The sequence below is a fragment of the Scyliorhinus torazame genome, chromosome 13 (genome assembly GCF_047496885.1).
Source record: "Scyliorhinus torazame isolate Kashiwa2021f chromosome 13, sScyTor2.1, whole genome shotgun sequence".
Lineage (NCBI taxonomy): Eukaryota > Metazoa > Chordata > Chondrichthyes > Carcharhiniformes > Scyliorhinidae > Scyliorhinus > Scyliorhinus torazame.
The window spans coordinates 116,823,713-116,837,946 of NC_092719.1; positions in this window are offsets into that span (position 1 = coordinate 116,823,713).

Below are 14,234 nucleotides of genomic sequence, written 5' to 3' on the forward strand. Positions count from 1 at the left end.
TGGTGGTGAGGGGGAGGTGGGGTGGTGTGGGGTCGTACTATGTGTGCCATGGGGACACCTACCGCAGCGGGGGCTCCCTGGTTGCCGACCTCTGCCTCAGCGATTGCCCTCTATCCAGGCCCACCGACCAAGTTCAGTGCCCCCTGTTCCGTGACGGTGAGGGACCGCAGATCCGGCGGTGACCCTCTGTTCTCTCTCTCTGGTTATGCGCCGCAGGTGTGTGGGATGGGGGTTGGTGCCAGAGGCACAGTGCTGGTTACTCACCCTGGCCGCCCTGAGGAGGTCGTGCAGCTTCTTCCTAATCTCGTTATGTGCCACTATCAGCACCCTTCGTAGCCTTAATCAACCCCATTTACATTTGCTTTGTCTTTCTGTCCACGACACATTTGTCAATCTCCACCTATCGTTGCTCCCTATCCAGCCCCACCACTCCACGTCCCCCCACAACAGTTTTAATCTGACCCTATTTCCAGTTCTCTCCAGCTTTGACAAAGAGTCATCCAGACTCGAAACATTAGCTCCCTTCTCTCTCCAGTGGTAGTATCTGGACAGTTTACTCCAGACTTCAGTCACACCATGTTCAGGAAAGAACGATAGTCTGAGTAAAAAGGGGCAACCCATGTGAAGTAGAGAATGAAGAATTGGGGACTTCCGGTTATGGCCATGCGTAGGTAGGTAGCACGTTCGGCAGCTCCCGCCGGGAACGGACTTTTGGGCTCTTCAGAGGGGCCCCAACGGCAATGGTTCGACGGCTTCCAGTGTGGGAAGGTGACAGCAATGTCCCCCCGACATTATATAGATTGGACCAGGAGTAGAGCAGTTAAAAAAGCGATCCTGGTGCAGCAGAAAGTGCGAGGGAGGAAAAGCAAGATGGCGGCGGGTGGAGACCAAGCAGCGTGGGCACAGTGGTCGCAGGAGTTTCTTAAAGGCTGCTTTGAGGCGCTGAGGAAAGAAATGCTGGCGCCAATGAAAGCGGCGATTGAGAAGCTGGCGGAGACCCAGAAGGCCCAAGGGGCGGCGATCCTGGAGGAGCGGCAAAAAGCCTCGGAGAACGAGGACGAGATCTTGGGCCTGGCGGTGAAGGTGGCGCTGCACGAGAGGTGGGCGGAAAAATTTGAGGACCTGGAGAATAGGTCGAGGAGGAAGAATCTTCGAATTCTGGGTCTCCCTGAAGGAGTAGAGGGGCCCGATGCCGGGGCATATATGAGCACGATGCTCAATTCGCTGATGGGCGCGGGAGCTTTTCCGAGGCACCTGGAGCTGGATGGGGCTCATCGGGTCCTGGCAAGGAGACCCAAAGTCAACGAGCCGCCAAGGGCTGTAGTGGTGAGGTTCCACCGCTTTATGGACAGAGAGTGTGTCCTGAAATGGGCCAAAAAGGAGCGGAGCAGCAGGTGGGAGAACACGGAGATCCAAATTTACCAGGACAGGAGTGCGGAGGTGGCTAAGAAGAGAGCTGGTTTTAACCGGGCTAAGGCGGTGCTCCATCGGAATGGGGTGAAGCTCGGGATGTTGCAGTCAGCGCGATTGTGGGTCACGTTCCAAGATCGGCACCACTATTTTGAAATGCCTGATGAGGCATGGAACTTTATCCAGACTGAAAAGTTGGACTCAAACTGATGGTTTGTCGTGGGGGGATGTTTACTGTGTTTACTGCATTTGGGGAATGTTCTTTTTGTTTTGGTGCTGGGTGGGGATGGGTACATGGATTTGATGTGGGGGCTGTGGGAGAGTGTGGGCGTCGGTGTTGGAGGGGCAGGGCCCTGCGGAGGAAGAGGGGGGGCTGGAGGCCCGGGGATGGGGAGTTGGGGTAAGGCCGCAAAAAGGAGCTGTGCCAGAGGGGGCGGGGCTTGCTCAGGAAAGCGCGGGAAGGATGGGGGCGGGGCCGTGGGGAGAAGGGCGGTGCTGGAGAGGAGCGCACACTGACTGCCAAGGGGTGGGGGGATTCTCACACTGGAGGGTCGATGGAATGGCGGGAGAGGCCGAGTCAGCTGACTCATGGGGGGAGCAAAATGGCTAGATGAGGATCTAGTGGGGGGGGGGGGAACTGGGTTGCTGCTGCATTGGCCAAAGGGGAGCTGGAAGTAGGAAAGGTAGTCGGGGCGGGAGTCCGCCGCCTGGGGGACGGGAGGTGTGGGCACGTGGCTGGCCTAGAAAAGGAGATGGCTAGTTGGCGGGGGAGGGGTGGGGGGGTGGGGTGCGAGTAGCCCCCTGATCCGGCTGATAACTTGGAATGTGAGGGGCCTGAACTGGCCGGTCAAGGGGGCCCGGGTGTTCGCGCACTTAAAGGGACTGAAGGCAGACGTGTTTATGCTCCAGGAGACACATCTGAAGGTGGCAGATCAGGTTAGGCTGAGAAAGGGATGGGTAGGGCAGGTCTTTCATTCAGGGCTGGATGCGAAGAACAGAGGGGTTGCAATACTGGTGGGGAAGCAGGTGTCGTTCGAGGTACTGAATATTGTAGTGGATAATGGAGGTTGATATGTGATGGTGAGTGGTAGGTTGCAGGGGGTGCGGGTGGTACTGGTGAACGTATATGCCCCGAATTGGGATGATGCCGGATTTATGAAATGCATGCTGGGTCGGATTCCGGATCTGGAGGTAGGAAGCTTGATAATGGGGGGGGGGACTTCAACACGGTGCTGGACCCAGCACTGGACCGTTCTAGGTCCAGGACGGGTAAGAGGCCGGCTGCGGCCAAGGTGCTCAGGGGGTTTATGGACCAGATGGGGGAGTGGATCCATGGAGGTTTGCCAGGCCGCTGGCCAGGGAATTTTCCTTATTTTCCCACGTCCATAGAGCCTACTCCCGGATATATTTTTTCATTTTGAGCAGGGCGCTAATCCCAAAAGTGGAGGGAACGGAATATTCGGCCATAGCCATCTCGGACCACGCCCCGCATTGGGTGGAGCTGGAGTTGGGGGAGGAGAGGGACCAGCACCCGCTGTGGCGCCTCGATGTGGGACTGTTGGCGGATGAGGGGGTGTGCGGGCGGGTGCGCGGGTGTATTGAAAGATACTTGGAGGCCAATGACAACGGGGACGTAGTCTGGGAGGCGTTGAAGGCGGTGGTCAGGGGAGGGCTAATCTCCATTAGGGCCCACAGGGAGAAAAGAGAGGGGAGGGAGGGAGAGGCTGGCTGGTGGGGGAGATTTTAAGGGTGGACAGGAGGTATGCAGAGGCCCCCGAGGAGGGGCTACTTAGGGAGCGACGGAACCTCCAGACGGAATTCGACGTGTTGACCATGGGGAAAGCAGAGGCACAGTGGAGGAAAGCGCAGGGGACGGCGTGTAAGTATGGCGAGAAGGCGAGTCGGACGCTGGCACATCAGCTTCGTAAGAGGGAGGCAGCGAGGGAGATTGGTGGAGTCAAGGATAGAGGGGGGAATACGGTGCGGAGTGCGGTGAGAATAAACAAGGTATTTAGGGACTTCTATGGGGATCTGTACAGGTCTGAGCCCCCAGCGGGGGAGGAGGGGATGCGACGATTCCTAGATCAGCTGAGGTTCCCGAGGGTGGAGGAGGAGGAGGTGGCTGGTTTGGGGGCGCCGATTGGGCTGGAGGAGCTGGTTAAAGGATTGGGGAGCATGCAGGCGGGGAAGGCCCCGGGGCCGGATGGGTTCCCGGTTGAATTTTACAGGAAATACGTGGACCTGCTGGGCCCTTTGCGAGTGAGGACTTTTAATAAGGTGAGGGAGGGCGGGACCTTGCCCCCGACAATGTCCAGGGCGCTGATTTCTTTGATCTTGAAGCGGGGCAAGGATCCATTGCAATGTGGGTCGTATAGACCGATCTCGCTCCTCAATGTTGACGCTAAGTTGCTGGCGAAGGTGCTGGCTACGAGAATTGAGGACTGTGTTCCAGGGGTGATTCATGAGGACCAGACCGGATTTGTGAAGGATAGGCAGCTAAATACAAATGTGCAAAGGCTCCTCAATGTGATTATGATGCCCTTGGTGGAGGGGGAAGCGGAGGTAGTGGCAGCTATGGACGCGGAGAAGGCCTTTGATCGGGTGGAGTGGGAGTATCTTTGGGAAGTGTTGCGGAGGTTTGGGTTCGGGGAGGGATTCATCAGTTGGGTCAGGCTGCTATATAGAGCCCCGGTGGCGAGTGTGGCTACGAACCGACGGAGGTCGGAGTACTTTTGGCTGTACCGGGGGATGAGGCAGGGGTGCCCCTTATCACCCTTGTTTGCACTGGCAATTGAGCCGCTGGCCATGGCACTGAGGGAGTCCAGGAAATGGAGGGGATTGGTCCGGGGGGGAGAGGAACACCGGGTGTCGCTGTATGCCGATGACCTGTTGTATGTTGCAGATCCAGTGGAGGGGATGGCGGAGGTCATGTGGATCCTTAGGGAGTTTGGGGACTTTTCGGGGTATAAACTCAACGTAGGGAAGAGTGAGCTCTTTGTGGTGCATTCAGGGGACCAGGGAAGGGGGATAGACGAGCTACCGCTGAAGAGGGCGGAAAGGAGCTTTCGGTACCTAGGGATCCAAGTAGCTAGGAGTTGGGGCCCTGCACAAGCTCAATTTGACGCGGTTGGTGGAGCAGATGGAGGAGGATTTTAAAAGATGGGATATGTTGCCACTCTCACTGGCGGGTAGGGTGCAGTCGGTCAAAATGACGGTCCTCCCGAGGTTTTTCTTTGTGTTCCAGTGCCTTCCCATTTTGATCCCCAAGGCCTTTTTCAAACGGATAAGCAGGAGCATCATGGGATTTGTGTGGGCGAATAAGACCCCGAGGGTGAAGAGAGTGTTTCTGGAGCGTAGCAGGGACAGGGGGGTGCTGGCGCTGCCGAATTTGTGTGGCTATTACTGGGCAGCCAATGTGGCGATGATCCCTAAGTGGGTAATAGAGGGAGAGGGGGCGGTGTGGAAGAGGCTAGAGATGGCGTGCTGTGTGGGCACGAACCTGAGGGCGCTGGTGACGGCACCGCTGCCGCTCTCGCCGACAAGGTACACCACGAGTCCGGTGGTGGCGGCGACGCAGAAGATCTGGGGGCAGTGGAGGCGACACAGGGGCGAGGTGGGAGCCTCGGTTTGTCCCCGATTCGGGAGAACCATCAGTTCGTCCCGGAAAGGATGGATGGGGGGTTTCGGAGCTGGCATCGAGCAGGGATTAGAAGAATGGGGGACCTGTTCATCGATGGGACGTTTGCGAGCCTGGGGGCGCTGGAAGAGAAGTTTGGGCTACCCCTGGGAAAAGCTTTCAGGTACATGCAAGTGAGGGCGTTTGTGAGGCGGCAGGTGAGGGAATTCCCGCTGCTTCCGGTACGTGGGATTCAGGATAGGGTGATTTCGGGTGTATGGGTTGGAGAAGACAAGGATTTGGCGATTTACCAGGAGTTGAAGGAAGAGGAGGAGGTCTCGGTGGAGGAGTTAAAGGGCAAGTGGGAGGAGGAGCTTGGGGAGGAGATAGATGAGGGTCTGTGGGCTGATGCCCTGAGTAGGGTTAATTCTTCCTCCTCTTGCGCCAGGCTCAGCCTAATTCAGTTCAATGTTACTCACAGAGCACATATGACAGGGGCAAGGTTGAGGAGGTTCTTTGGGGTGGAGGACAGATGTGGGAGGTGCTTGGGAAGCCCGGCAAATCACGTCCATATGTTCTGGTCGTGCCCGGCGCTGGATGGGTTTTGGAGGGGTTTTGCCAGGACTGTGTCCAAGGTGGTGAACGTCCGGGTTAAGCTGAGCTGAGGATTGGCATTATTTGGGGTATCGGACGAGCCGGGAGTGCAGGAGGCGAAAGAGGCCAGTATTCTGGCCTTTGCGTCCCTGGTAGCCCGGCGGAGGGTTTTGCTACTATGGAAAGATGCGAAGCCCCCTAGTGTGGAAGCTTGGATCAATGACATGGCAGGATTCATCAAGCTGGAGAGGATAAAGTTTGCCTTGCGAGGGTCTGTGCAAGGGTTCCTCAGGCAGTGGCAACCGTTCCTAGACTATCTCGCGGAGCGTTAGGAGGAGGTCAGCAGCAGCTCCCCATGGGCGGGGGGGGCTTCTTTTGGGGTGGCGTTTGGGTGAAGGTGGGGGGCTTTCCCTATTCATGTTTTTAAATGTTATATGGGGGGGTTATTGTATATGGGGGAAATCCAATGTATAATTTCTGATTGTTGTGTTGTTTCTTTCTTTTTGTTGGGGGGGGGGGGTTTGCTGAAAATTTGTTGAAAAATTTGAATAAATATATATTTTTTTAAAAAGAGAATGAAGAATTGCAGGAATTGATTCTATCCAACAACAAACTTGCTATCAGTGAGGATAAGGATAAAGACCATTGGAAGTAAAGCCAGTGTATGGATCCCATGGCACCTTGGAGTAGGAGGCTGTCCAAAGGGAGGACAACAGGAAGAGAAGCATAATGTAGGGAATTCAATGATTAGGCGGGAAGGTAGCATCCTTTGTAAGCAGGATTGAGAGTCACATATGGTGTAACATCTCCCAGGGTGAGGATCTTCTCAAACTGGCTTCAAAGGATATTGGAGTGAAGGGGAGGATTCACTTGTGTTTCACCTTGGCACCAAAATCATAGGGATGAGTAGGTAAGAATTTCTGTTCGAGAGTACCAGTAATAGGAGTTCAAGGGTGATAATCTCTGATTATTTCTCATCCCACATGCCGATTAGCATCAGTATAAGCAGTTGAAGGAGGTGAAAATGAGGCTGAAGGAGTGGTGCGAGAACAAGATTTCATTTCATGAGGACACTGGCACCCATACTGGGACAAGGAAGAACGATACCATTAGGACTGGCTCCACCTGAATGGGATGTCAGCGTCGCTGGCTGGGACAGCATTTATTGCCCATCCCGAATTGCCCTTGAACTGAGTGGCTTGCTAGGCCATTTCAGAGGGCATTTGAGAGTCAGCCACATTGCTGTGGGTTTGGAGTCACATGCAGGCCAGACCAGGTAAGAAATCCAGATTTCCTCCCTTCAAAAGCATTAATGAACTAGATGGAAGCCCCGATTGATCTCACAGGCCACATGACCCTTACTCTGCTGTGTTGCCCTTAAAAGGACAATCAAGTCCTTTATGCCCTAACTTGAAGGTGTACCTCAGCAAGAGACCCTAGCTGTTCAAGTGAAGACAAGCATCCAGCAGAGGGCAGTAGAGCGGAGCTGCTGATTGGCTGTTGCGGGGAGATTTGCATACGTGCGTGTGCTCACCCTAACTTGAAGGTGGTTTGTAGAGGAGCTGTTGTCAAGTGACACTTAAACCCGAAACACTTCTTCAGTGTTTCCCTCCCTACCCCCTCCTCTAACCAAAAAAACAACAACCGCTGTTAAGATCAAGAGGAAGGTTCGAGGGCAGGTAGAAGTCGAAAGAAGTTGAACCGTGAGCCTGCAGGTAAGGGACTGGCTGGTGACTGGTAAGTAGTTTTTCTTTTATTTTCCCTCGGGTGTTGTCGTGCGGGGCGCAGAAGTTGCTGAGTGAGTGCTTGCTGAGAAGGGGAGTGAATAACAGGTAAGCTCTTTTTCTTTTTCTTTTTTTTATCTAGAGGGGATGGCAGGGAAGGTAATGCAATGATCCTCCTGCAGAATGTTTGAGGTGAGGGACACCGCCAGTGTCCCTGCTGATTTCATCTGTGGGAAGTGCACCCATCTCCAGCTCCTCAGAAACTGCGTTAGGGAACTGGAGCTGGAGCTGGATGAACTTTGGATCATTCGGGAGGCAGAGGTGGTCATATATAGAAGCTTCAGGGATGTAGTTACTCCGAAGAATAAAGATAGATGGGTGACGGTGAGAGGGGCTGGGAGGAAGCAGTCAGTACAGGGATCCCCTGTGGTCGTTCCCCTTAGTAACAAGTATACCGCTTTGGATATTGTTGGGGGGGGGGACTTACCAGGGGTAAGCCATGGGGTACAGGTCTCTGGCACAGAGTCTGTCCCTGTTGCTCAGAAGGGAAGGGGGGAGAGGAGTAGAGCATGAGTCATAGGAGACTCCATAGTTAGGGGGATAGATAGGAGATTCTGTGGGAACGAGAGAGACTCGCGGTTGGTGTGTTGCCTCCCAGGTGCCAGGGTGCGTAATGTCTCGGATCGTGTTTTCGGGCTCCTTAGGGGGAGGGGGAGCAGCCCCAAGGCGTGGTCCACATAGGTACCAACGACATAGGTAGGAAAAGGGATAGGGATGTAAGGCAGGAATTCAGGGAGCTAGGGTGGAAACTTAGATCTAGGGCAAACAGAGTTATTATCTCTGGGTTGTTACCCATGCCACGTGATAGCGAGACGAGGAATAGGGAGAGAGAGGAGTTGAACACGTGGCTACAGGGATGGTGCAGGAGGGAGGGTTTCGGATTTCTGGATAATTGTGGCTCATTTTGGGGTCAGTGGGACCTCTACAAACGGGATAGTCTACACCTGGACAAGAGGGGTACCAATATTCTGGGGGGGAAATTTGCTAATGCTCTTCGGGAGGGTTTAAACTAGTTCAGCAGGGGCTTGGGAACCTGAATTGTAGCTCCAGTGTACAGGAGGTTGAGAGTAGTGAGGTCATGAGTAAGGTTTCAAAGTTGCAGGAGTGTACCGGCGGGCAGGAAGGTGGTTTAAAGTGTGTCTTCTTCAATGCAAGGAGCATCCGGAATAAGGTGGATGAACTTGCGGCATGGGTTGGTACCTGTGACTTCGATGTTGTGGCCATTTCGGAGACATGGATAGAGCAGGGACAGGAATGGTTGTTGCAGGAGCCGTGGTTTAGATATTGGATTGGATTTGTTTGTTGTCACGTGTATCGAGGTACAGTGAAAAGTATTTTTCTGCGAGCAGCTCAACAGATCATTAAGTACATGAGAAGAAAAGGGAATAAAAGAAAATACATAATAGGGCAACACAACATATACAATGTAACTACATAAGCACTGGCATCGGATGAAGCATACAGGGTGTAGTGTTAATGAAATCAGTCCATAAGAGGGTCATTTAGGAGTCTGGTGACAGTGGGGAAGAAGCTGTTTTTGAGTCTGTTCGTGCGTGTTCTCAGACTTCTGTATCTCCTGCCCGATGGAAGAAGTTGGAAGAGTGAGTAAGCCGGGTGGGAGGGATCTTTGATTATACTGCCCGCTTTCCCCAGGCAGCGGGAGGTGTAGATGGAGCCAATGGATGGGAGGCAGGTTCGTGTGATGGACTGGGCGGTGTTCACGACTCTCTGAAGTTTCTTGCGGTCCTGGGCCGAGCAGTTGCCATACCAGGCTGTGATGCAGCCTGATAGGATGCTTTCTATGGTAAGCTCAGTAAGCTCAGGGAAGGTAGTAAAAGAGGGGGAGGGGTGGCATTGTTAGTCAAGAACAGTATTACAGTGGCAGAAAGGACATTTGATGAGGACTCGTCTACTGAGGTAGTATGGGCTGAGGTTAGAAACAGGAAAAGAGAGGTCACCCTGTTAGGGGTTTTGTATAGGCCTCCGAAAAGTTCCAGAGATGTAGAGGAAAGGATTGCAAAGATGATTCTGGATAGGAGCGAAAGCAACAGGGTAGTTGTTATGGGGGACTTTAACTTTCCAAATATTGACTGGAAACGCTATAGCTCGAGTACTTTAGATGGGTCTGATTTTGTCCAATGTGTGAAGGAGGGTTTCCTGACACAGTATGTAGATAGTCCAACGAGAGGCGAGGCCATATTGGATTTGGTACTGGGTAATGAACCAGGACAGGTGTTAGATTTGGAGGTAGATGAGCACTTTGGTGATAGTGACAACAAATCGATTAAGTTTACTTTAGTGATGGAAAGGGATAGGTATGAGACTTCCGGTGAAGGCGGGCGGGAGGCAGCCGCACATTGGAGGGCTCCCGTTCGGGAACGGCATTTTCGCGGAGTAACGCCCGGTCCTAGGGCCAGCGACGGCAGTAAAAGTTGGGGGATAGCGCAAGGAGAAGAAGGATGTCGAAAATCACCAAAAAAACGGCCGGGAAAAAAGCGGCTGAAAGTCCGTTGGAGAGGGGAAAGGCCACCGCGGGGTCAACAAAGAAAATGGAGGCTGGAGCACCAGGGGAGGCCGCAGTGCTTACGGCTGAAGAACTAACTAAGGTGATGGCTGCGGAATTCCAAAAGCAGTTGGCGCAGATTGAGAAATGTATGGAGATGGTGAGGAAGGAGATGAGGAAGGTTTTGAATGTGCTGGCGGAGGAGACGGTTTCCCCGGTGATGTCGGCGGTGGCGAGCACAGTGGCGGAGGTACGAGAGCAAGGGGAGGCGCTGAAAGAAGTGGAGGAGACAGTATTGCAGCACGGTGATCAACTTGCCTCGATGGGGAAGGAGATGCGGAAAGTGACGGACACAAACAAGAATCCGAGAGGAAAAATGGAAGATCTGGAAAACAGATCCAGGCGACAGAATCTGAGGGTCGTGGGGCTGCCCGAAGGAGTTGAAGGACCGAAGCCGACTGAGTATTTTGCCGCGATGCTGGCAAAACTACTGGGGGAGGGGGTGGACCCCTCCCGATATGAACTGGATCGGGCTCATCGGTCGTGGAGGCCTGAACCAAAGGCGAGTGAGCCGCCAAGGGCAGTGACTCTGTGCTTCCGTAGGTACAGTGTGAAGGAGAAGGTCCTGAGCTGGGCCAAACAGAAGCGGGTGGTGCAGTGGGCTGGAGCTGGTATACGTGTATACCAGGACTTTACGGTGGAGCTGGCGAAGAGGCGGGCTGCCTTCAACCGGGTGAAGAGGGCACTATACATTGGCAAGGTGCAGTGCGGCATTGTATATCCAGCGAAGCTGAGGGTGACTTACAAGCTCAGGGACTTTTATTTTGGAACGGCGGAAGCCGTGGAGGAGTTTGCTAAGGCAGAAGGACTGTGGCAGAACTGACAAATTGAGGAATGGTCATGTGCCGATGTAACCTCATGACTGTATTTTCTTCTTTTTTTTTGTATCACTGCGCGCGGGTGTAGAGGCTAAAGGAGCCAATGTTGCATACATTTGGACAAGGGAAGGGACGGGACTTTCACTCGAAAGGAGGGCTCTTTGGGGTGTAGGTGGATATGCGGGGTTTGTGTGCTAAAAGGGGATCTTTGGGCTTTCCTAGGGCCAGGCAAGGGGAAAAGGGACCCGGGCGGGGACCTCCACGCTGGCTGGTTTAAGCCGGCCAGTGAACGGGAGTGAGGTGGGGGGGAGGGGCTGCGGCCATCGGAGCCTGACAGAACGGGGTCCGAGTGGTCTAGCCGGGGTGGAAAGTTGGGGGGAGGGAACCGAGGTTGGGGGAGGGAACCGAGGTTGGGAGGAGGAGTTTTAGAAGAGACATTGGACAGGAGGAGCTGGAGACTTGGTGGCGGGGGTACAACTTTGGGGTATCATGTACGGTACTCTCTTAGAGGCTGGATGGCGTTGGTTGGGGGGGTGGGTGGGTGGAGAGCCGTGTAGATTAAGGGTGACTACGGCTAATCCCTGATTCCTTTTTGTCATTTGTTTATGTAAACAGGCGGGTTGAGGTTTGGGGGTTGGTGGGCGGATGGGATCGTTGTTATTATGGGGATTGACATATCTTGTTGATCATTGTTTATTGTTGATGGGTGTAAATGTGGGAGAAAACGTGAAAAAGGAGGAGAATAAAAAAATTTTTTTTTTTTTTTTAAAAGAAAGGGATAGGTATATACCGCAGGGCAAGAGTTATATCTGGGGGAAAGGCAATTATGATGCGATGAGGCAAGACTTAGGATGCATCGGATGGAGAGGAAAACTGCAGAGGATGGACACAATGGAAATGTGGAGCTTGTTCAAGGAACAGCTACTGCGTGTCCTTGATAAGTATGCACCTGTCAGGCAGGGAGGAAGTGGTCGAGCAAGGGAACCGTGGTTTACTAAAGCAGTTGAAACACTTGTTAAGAGGAAGAAGGAGGCTTTTGTAAAGATCAGACATGAAGGTTCAGTTAGGGCGCTCGAGAGTTACAAGTTAGCTAGGAAAGACCTAAAGAGAGAGCTAAGAAGAGCCAGGAGGGTACATGAGAAGTCTGTGGCAGGTAGGATCAAGGATAACCCTAAAGCTTTCTATAGATATGTCAGGAATAAACGAATGACTAGGGTAAGAGTAGGGCCAGTCAAGGACAGTAGTGGGACGTTGTGCTTGGAGTCCGAGGAGATAGGAGAGGTGCTAAATGAATATTTTTCATCAGTATTCACACAGGAAAAAGACAATGTTGTCGAGGAGAATACTGAGATTCAGGCTACTAGACTAGAAGGGCTTGAGGTTCATAAGGAGGAGGTGTTAGCAATTCTGGAAAGTGTGAAAATAGATAAGTCCCCTGGGTCGGATGCGATTTATCCTGGGATTCTCTGGGAATCTAGGGAGGAGATTGCTGAGCCTTTGGCTTTGATCTTTAAGTCATCTTTGTCTACAGGAATAGTGCCAGAAGACTGGAGGATAGCAAATGTTGTCCCCTTGTTCAAGAAGTGGAGTAGTGACACCCCGGTAACGATAGACCAATGAGCCTTACTTCTGTTGTGGGCAAAATCTTGGGAAGGTTTATAAGAGATAAGATGTATAATCATCTGGAAAGGAATAATTTGATTAGAGATAGTCAACATGGTTTTGTGAAGGGTAGGTCGTGCCTCACAAACCTTATTGAGTTCTTTGAGAAGGTGACCAAACAGGTGGATGAGGGTAAAGCAGTTGATGTGGTGTATATGGATTTCAGTAAAGCATTTGATAAGGTTCCCCACGGTAGGCTACTGCAGAAAATACGGAGGCATGGGATTCAGGGTGATTTAGCAGTTTGGATCAGAAATTGGCTAGCTGGAAGAAGACAAAGGGTGGTGGTTGATGGGAAATGTTCAGACTGGAGTCCAGTTACTAGTGGTGTACCGCAAGGATCTGTTTTGGGGCCACTGCTGTTTGTCATTTTTATAAATGACCTGGAGGAGGGCGTAGAAGGATGGGTGAGTAGATTTGCAGATGACACTAAAGTCGGTGGAGTTGTGGACAGTGCGGAAGGATGTTACAAGTTACAGAGGTACATAGATAAGCTGCAGCGCTGGGCTGAGAGGTGGCAAATGGAGTTTAATGCAGAAAAGTGTGATGTGATTCATTTTGGAAGGAATGACAGGAAGACAGAGTACTGGGCTAATGGTAAGATTCTTGGCAGTGTGGATGAGCAGAGATCTCGGTGTCCATGTACATAGATCCCTGAAAGTTGCCACCCAGGTTGAGAGGGTTGTTAAGAAGGCGTACGGGGTGTTAGCTTTTATTGGTAGAGGGATTGAGTTTCGGAGCCATGAGGTCATGTTGCAGCTGTACAAAAGTCTGGTGCGGCCGCATTTGGAATATTGTGTGCAATTCTGGTCGCTGCATTATAGGAAGGATGTGGAAGCATTGGAAAGGGTGCAGAGGAGATTTACCAAAATGTTGCCTGGTATGGAGGGAAGATCTTATGAGGAAAGGCTGAGGGACTTGAGGCTGTTTTCGTTAGAGAGACAAGGTGACTTAATTGAGGCATACAAGATGATCAGAGGATTGGATAGGGTGGACAGTGAGAGCCTTTTTCCTCGGATGGTGATGTCTAGCACGAGGGGACATAGCTTTAAATTGAGGGGAGATAGATATAGGACAGATGTCAGAGGTAGGTTCTTTACTCAGAGAGTAGTAAGGGCGTGGAATGCCCTGCCTGCAACAGTAGTGGACTCGCCAACACTAAGGGCATTCAAATGGTCATTGGATAGACATATGGACGATAAGGGAATAGTGTAGATGGTCTTTAGAGTGGTTTCACAGGTCGGCGCAACATTGAGGGCCGAAGGGCCTGTACTGCGCTGTAATGTTCTATGTTTTATGTTATACAGTCTTCAATAACGAATTCACTCGGTCCCAAATAACATAGAATTTACAGTGCAGAAGGAGGCCATTCGGCCCATCGAGACTGCACCAGCTCTTGGAAAGAGCACCTAACCCAACGTCAACACCTCCACCCTATCCCCATACCCAGTAACCCCATCCAACACTAAGGGCAATTTTGACACTAAGGTCAATTTATCATTGCTAATCCACCTAACCTGCACATCTTTGGACTGTGGGAGGGAACCGGAGCACCCGGAGGAAACCCACGCACACACGGGGAGGATGTGCAGACTCCGCACAGACAGTGACCCAAGCCGGAATCGAACTTGGGACCCTGGAGCTGTGAAGCAATTGTGCTATCCACAATGCTACCGTGCTGCCCCCTAGTTTATACTAGTTTAATACGCGTTAAATACTAGTTTAACATTATGTACATGAATTGGACAATTATAAATCGAGTCTTTAAGGGGGTTTTCTGTTTCTTG